The 6,519-nt window shown below is 48.6% G+C and overlaps 1 long non-coding RNA gene across 1 annotated transcript; it reads left to right on the top strand.

The window, feature by feature from the left end:
* The first annotated feature begins 851 nt into the window (after positions 1–851).
* On the top strand, positions 852–6,007 carry LOC147369075 (uncharacterized). Its single transcript, XR_015167236.1, has 2 exons — positions 852–1,057; positions 5,677–6,007. It is a non-coding gene; the product is annotated as an uncharacterized LOC147369075 (long non-coding RNA).
* The last annotated feature ends 512 nt before the right edge of the window (positions 6,008–6,519 follow it).

The following is a 6,519-nucleotide window of genomic DNA, read 5'->3' as shown; positions in this document are numbered from 1 at the left end:
GCAGGAGCTGGACCCCACATAGCTTTCATTCAACTTCCAGGCACTTCCCCGGTTTACCTGAGCCAAAAGCAGAATAAGGCTTTCATAGTCCAGGTTGTGCAACCTCCCTGTCCCCTGAGATGCCCAAGTCCTTCAGCCTAACAACCCTGCCCCCACTCCCTGCATCGGCACACGTGTGTCCAGCCCTCCTCCCACATGCACAGTTTCTCACACTGAGCCTGTGCAGAGTTTGACACTCTCTCACAAGGTCTCTCATTCATTCACTCATTCACCAAGCGTGTATGGAAGGTTCATTATGTAGCATATACTGTTCTAAGTCCTGGGGTTAAAGCTGCTGACACAGTAATAGGGAAAGATAGATAAGTAAACAGAGCACAGAAGGAGACATGCGGGGGAAGTCTGGGAGAGGCACCCAAGCCTGTCTTCCTTTCACGGTCTTGCTCTGTTGCTAATAATCTTTCACCAGTCACATCTGCAACCTTTCTCAAAGATGGTCAAACATGCATGGACACACACACACACACACACACACATACCCCACACTCCTAACGGGCTCAGGAGCCTGCCATCCTGTGATTTTGTCTTTAGTTGTCTCAGCCTCAATTTCTTTAGCCCCAAAACCCTACTTCCTTTTCCTAGGGGTGTTGGAGGAATTGAATAAGTTAAGAGAATGGGTTTCACCAGAACAGGAAGTCGAGAAGAATTCCTCATGTTGACTGAGTTCCCACTGTATGCCAGGCACCTTGCTAGGTAAGGTATTATCCATCCGTTATATCCTTTGATCCTTCCCTCCAGCCAAATAGGGGAGGAGTCCTTAGCTCCCTTTTGGTGGTGACAGAGCAGGCACTCAGGCAGACAGAATGACTTGTTCAAAGTCACATAGCAAGTGAACTTGAATGGAAGTGAGCCGTGAACTCTACTCTCTTGGGCCAAAAAGGGGAGGGAGAGCTCAGGGTGACTGTCTACAGAGCTGGGATGGCTGGTGCTAATACATCAGCCCACTTTCTGTCTGCATCTCTCTCTCTCTGTGGCCTGGAAAAGCGGCGATTCACCTAAGGTGAGTATGTATGGGAGCTGGGGCTGGGCATTGCTCTCTCTGCCCATTTGGCCAGGATTGATGGGGTACTTATGAAGTGCTAGGCCCAAGGCAGGGGTTGGCAGGCTCTGGGATCCTGGATTGCAAGGCTGGGCCAAGAGGGACTCCTGAGGCCAGGCCCCACCCCCCACCTGCCTGGGAGCAGAGTTAGGGGGAGGGGGTAGACACTGCCTGGTGCCGACCATGTTGTTCTTGGATGGCAGCCGGGCCCAGGGAACACTGGGGCTCTTGTGCAGAAGGGCTGCCGTAAGCCCCTGCCCAGGCCCCACTCCAGCACAGGCCTGGCCCCATCCTCTGACCCAGTCTTGTGCTTTCTGTTCTTCTTTCTTTTGGTTTTTCTTTTAAAACAATTTTCGTTTTGAAGAAGTTTTAGAATATGGAAAAAGTACCCAGGGTAATAGATTAACAGTTGCTACTCAGAATTGACAATTAGTATCACTTTACCATTTTTTCCCAAACCTTTTCTCTTCTGGTTTCTCCCATAGGCTCTGGGGAGGTCTGGCTTGGCTTGCAAAATGGAGGTGACACTGACAGCTATTGAGTGGTGAAAGGCTGGGTGTTAGAGTCAGACAGATAAGTTATTTGAATGCTGAAAGCTTTGTGACCTTAGATAAGTCACTTAAGTTAAGCTTCAGTTTCATTTTCCATAAAATGGGAACAACAACTCTTCTGTGAGGGCGCAATGTGATAATGATATGTCTAAAATATGATGCACACAGCTCATATTCAGGAAAGAATAGCCAATACTGATACTCACAACTATGGGCCTAGGTAGGACCTGGTCCAAGGTGTGGGAAATATACTAAGACCAGAAGGGAGGGACTCTGAGGGTCTTCTCTCCTCCAGTCCTCATATCTCCTCATAAGCCACCCATTGGGCACATCTACATCCAGTTTCTACTCTGGGGACAACAAAGCCAGGAATTACAGGCTGCCCAGGACCTTGGTAGCAGAGGCAGGGAGCCTGGTGCTGATGTTTGTAGTCTGGGAGAGTTCTCAGGGAGGCCCCCTGAACCAAGAATGATGGATAAGAATGGACTACAAGGGATATGAGGGTCCCTCTGGGTCAATCCTGCTACCTCCCAGAGTCTCAGCAGCATTCTTGGTCCCCTCATGCCTGGTCTCAGATACTGTTAGCCTGTGTCTTGGCATATTAGGACCAGAGGTGTCTGGGGGCTTTTGTGGTTTGCCAGCCTCAGGCCTCCCTTAGCCCCAAGTCTGGAGGTAGGTGAAGGTCATCTTGAAGTCATCAGGATTGTAGTCTCTTCTGGTCACTAGACTTTTACCTCATGGTTGCAAAATGGTAGCTTCAACTCCTGCCATCACATCTGTGTTCAGGCAGGAAGAAGGAAGAAGCCACAAAGAGTTGAATCTGTACCCAGCAATTTCTGATTTTATTTCTTTGACCAAACTGTGACACATGGCCATGCCTAGCTGCAAAGGAGGCTGGGAAGTACATATATTAATTCTGGTGGACACATTGTCTTCCCTAACAAAACGTGGATCCATTAAAAAGAAGGGGTGCCTGAGCATTGGGCAAATGCCTAATGGTGATACAGTCTCTGTATCACTAGTCTCATTGGCCCTGCAGTGACTTGTTTAAAACACAAACCTAACCCAGTCACTCCTCAGCTTCAACTACTCTCTCCCCACCACCCACTGGTATCCCCAGCTCTTTAGCCTAGCACTCAGGACCCTTCAAGACTGGTGTCTACTGCTCTCTCCTGTCCAGTTTCCCCTCTCTGATTTCCAGCTGCACTGAGCTTTCTCCTGAACAGACTTGATTTTTCACATCTGATGCCTTTGTACTTGCTGTTCTTCTTGTTGGGATTATCCTTCCTTCGTGTCCCTCCTTCCCTCTCTCCCTCCAGTTATCCCACCAGATGCCTGCCATTTGGGTTTCTGGATTCCTCTCAAGCATTCCCTCTTCTCTGAGACCCTTCCTGACCATCCTGATCTGGACATTTAAATCCTTTCCCTCTCTGTGGAAACAGGACCTCTTCTCTGAGGTCCTGGCCCTCTCTTACTCTGAATTCATGCGAGGTTTGGGTAGGGCCAACACCTCTCCCTGGTCCTGTGGTGGGCATGTGTCCCTTCACCCGGACAATGAAGATATTCCATCTTCAGCCTACTATGACCAGGCTAGGGATGAGCATACGGCTCTAGCTGGGCCAGTGAGAGGCTGGCTCGGCCTTTTATTGGAACTAATGGGAAGCTAACACTCTCAGAGGTTTCTGAGGTATGAATATGGAAGTCTAGAGCTGCTTGAGTAAATTTGCCTGTTAGTGAAGCCAACACAGGAAACAAGAGGGCCAAGAGATGGAGTGTGCTTGGATCCAGCCATGCCTGCAGCCATTACCTCTTCGAACCTTCCATTTATATGAGCCAAATACTTTTTTTCTTAAGTTAATTTGACTTTTGTTTTCTCCCAAACTCTTTATACGAAAGGCTCTTAATAGATATATTCCCCAGGAGAAATTATTCCTCCCTCCTTTGTGTCCCCCACCCTCTGCTCGCTCTTCGATCATACTGTTCATCTGTTCACATGTCAGCGAATTCATCGTGTGTCTGCTTCCATTTGTTCAAACCACTCAGTGGCTTCCCATTGCTTTTAGAATAAAGGCCTGTATTAGTTATCTGTGACTGTATAACAAATTACTCCCAAACCTAAGGGCTTAAAATAACAAACATTTGGCTGGCTGTTGACAGGAGCCCTTCACTTCTCTCCACACAAGCCTTTCCACAGGGCTGCTTGAGTGTCCTCAGGACATGTTAGCTGGTTTCCTTCATAGCTGGTGATCCAAGAAAGACTGACTGCATGTCTTTTATGATTTACTCGAGAGTCATACTCGGTCATTTCTACATTATTCTAGTTGTCAGAACTGAATCACTCAGTAGAGGCCACTCAAGGTAGGGAGTGGGGTTGCTGCTGCTGCTGCTAAGTCATATCAGTCGTGTCCAACTCTGTGCAACCCCAGAGACGGCAGCCCACCAGGCTTCCCCATCCCTGGGATTCTCCTGGCAAGAACACTGGAGTGGGTTGCCATTTCCTTCTCCCATGTGTGAAAGTGAAAAGTGAAAGTGAAGTCTCACAGTCGTGTCTGACTCTTAGCGACCCGATGGATTGTAGCCCACCAGGCTCCTCAGTCCATGGGATTCTCCAGGCAAGAGTACTGCAGTGGGGTGCCATTGCCTTCTCCAAGGGAGTAGGGTGGGGGAGAGGAAATTAAAACTTGAATTCCTGAAGAGAGGAATAGTTTAAAACATGCATGGCTATATAAGATCACTATAAGATTATAATAAAACCACTATAAGACCAGATCCTACTCTGGTGTTTGTTGTCTGAACCCTTTTCTAAGGTTTGGGAAATGCCCCCATTTTCTGCCAAAAATGTTAGCTGCTCTCCAGGTTTCTCTTCTAGCTAAGGCCCAGGCTCTTCCAGTTCACACCATCTCCTCCAGAGAGCCAGTGATGCCCACAAGTTGGGTTGGGGAGGCCCAGGAGCAGTTTTCTCTGGTGGGGGCTGTGGTGACAAGACTGAGGTCCTGGGCACAGCGTCAGGACGGGCTGGGCTGCTGGCACAGGCAGCAGCGTCCAGAGCTTAGCATAGGCGGGGAGAGCCGTGTCCTTTCTGCGCCTGTTCTGTGATGTGAGAGGGGTATATACCTCAAGCCCAGCTCTTTAGCGCTCTTGGTAGTTTCTTGAATTTGAACTAGCTGGAATTTATTTCTGCTGCTTTCTGCTGAAAATCTTGACTCACCCCGAGGGACTTGGCCCTGCTAGTCTCTCCCCTTACATGGTGACATAGTCTCCCTCCTTCCAGATGACAAGCATATGCTTGCCTCAAGGCCTTGGCACACACTGTTCCCTCTGCCTGGAATATCCCCTCCCCCTCCCCTGCACCTGTTACCCATCACCCCAGCCTAGTTCCTATCCAACCTCCCAGTCTTAGTTTGATGCTTGCTTCCTCAGGGAGGCCCTTCCTGCCCCTCCCCCAGCCTGGGCTCAGTCCCCCAGTTATACGCTTTAGCTGCAGTCGTTTTCCTTCCCAGCACTTTATCACAACTGTAATGAGTAACTTGTACCCATTGGGTCCTCTGGGACAGAGATCGTGTCTCATTCCAGGATCCTGGCATACAGGATGCCCTGTGGAAAAATAAGTTCACTGTCCAATACACTCCAGGGAGCTCTCTCCTACACTAACAGCCCTCTGCCAGAAACTGCTCAGCTCCTAGCCAACTTCCTGGCCCTCAGGTGCAAGTAACAGATTTCCCAACTCTAATCAGCTTATTGAGATTGAAGGTGGGAGGAGAAGGGGAGGACAGAGGTTGAGATGGTTGGATGGCATCACCAACTTGATGAATGAGTTTGCATAAGCTCTGGGAGTTGGTGATGGAGAGGGAAGCCTGGCGTGCTGCAATCTATGGGGTCGCAGAGAGTTGTACACGACTGAGCGACTGAACTGAATTGGTTTATACAAAATAGTGAATTGATTGGCCTTTGTGTTTTAAAGTTCAGGGGCAGACAGTCTCCAGGAACAGCTGGATCAGGACTCATTCTCTTTCCTGTTTTCTTCCCAAGGGCTCCTTTCTCCAGCAGATGCTCCCCAAGAAGTAACAAAGAAGGTCACCAACAACTCTGGGCTCAAGACCTTCCCAAAGCTTCTAGCAGAATCCAGGAGGGTAGAGTCAGACCCACCCAGACCACAGGAGCTGAGGGTGGGGCTTTTCCAGGAAAATCTTATCATAGGAAGAACGGTAAATAGATACAAGGAAGCCAAAACAAGGGATACATACTGTACTTGGTGATTCTGTGATCCTTTACTGTGCAATGAATCATCCCCAAACATAGTGATTTAAAACATTATTATTATTCCTTGTGATTCTATTGAAGTCGAAGATGTTCTCCTTCATGCATGTGAAATTGGCTACTGGCTTCTGTCTCCATGTGGTCTAGTCCAGACTTCTTTTCAATATGGTGGGAGTGGAAGTTTCAAGGCCTATGCCCTAGCCTTGAAAGTTGCACAATATCACATTCCTACATTCTCTGAGCAAAGCAAGTCTCGAAGTCAGTCTAGATTCAAGGGATTGTGAAATGGACTTCCTATCTTGATGCCTGGGTTTTCCAGGTAGCACTAATGGTAAAGAACCTGCCTGCGAATGCAGGAGATGTAAGAGACTCAAGTTCAATCCCTGGGTCAGGAAGATCCCCTAAAGGAGGACATGACAACCCACTCAGTATTTTTGCCTGGAGAATCCCATGGACAGAGAAGCCTGGTGGGCGACAGTCCATTGACTCGCAAAGAGTTGGACACAACTGAAGCAGCTTAGCATGCACGCATGCATCTTGATGCCTAGAGTGACAAAGTCACTTTGCAAAAGGGCTCAGACCCAGGAGGCCAAAAAATCCTGAGAGGTCATTATT

This window comes from Bos grunniens, chromosome 7, assembly GCF_055505025.1.
Source record: "Bos grunniens cultivar Pamir isolate PY7600 chromosome 7, Bosgru_T2T1.0, whole genome shotgun sequence".
In the NCBI taxonomy this organism is placed as follows: Eukaryota; Metazoa; Chordata; class Mammalia; order Artiodactyla; family Bovidae; genus Bos; species Bos grunniens.
The sequence above is the reverse complement of the archived record's forward strand: the minus strand, read 5'-3'. Positions and strand labels throughout refer to the sequence as shown.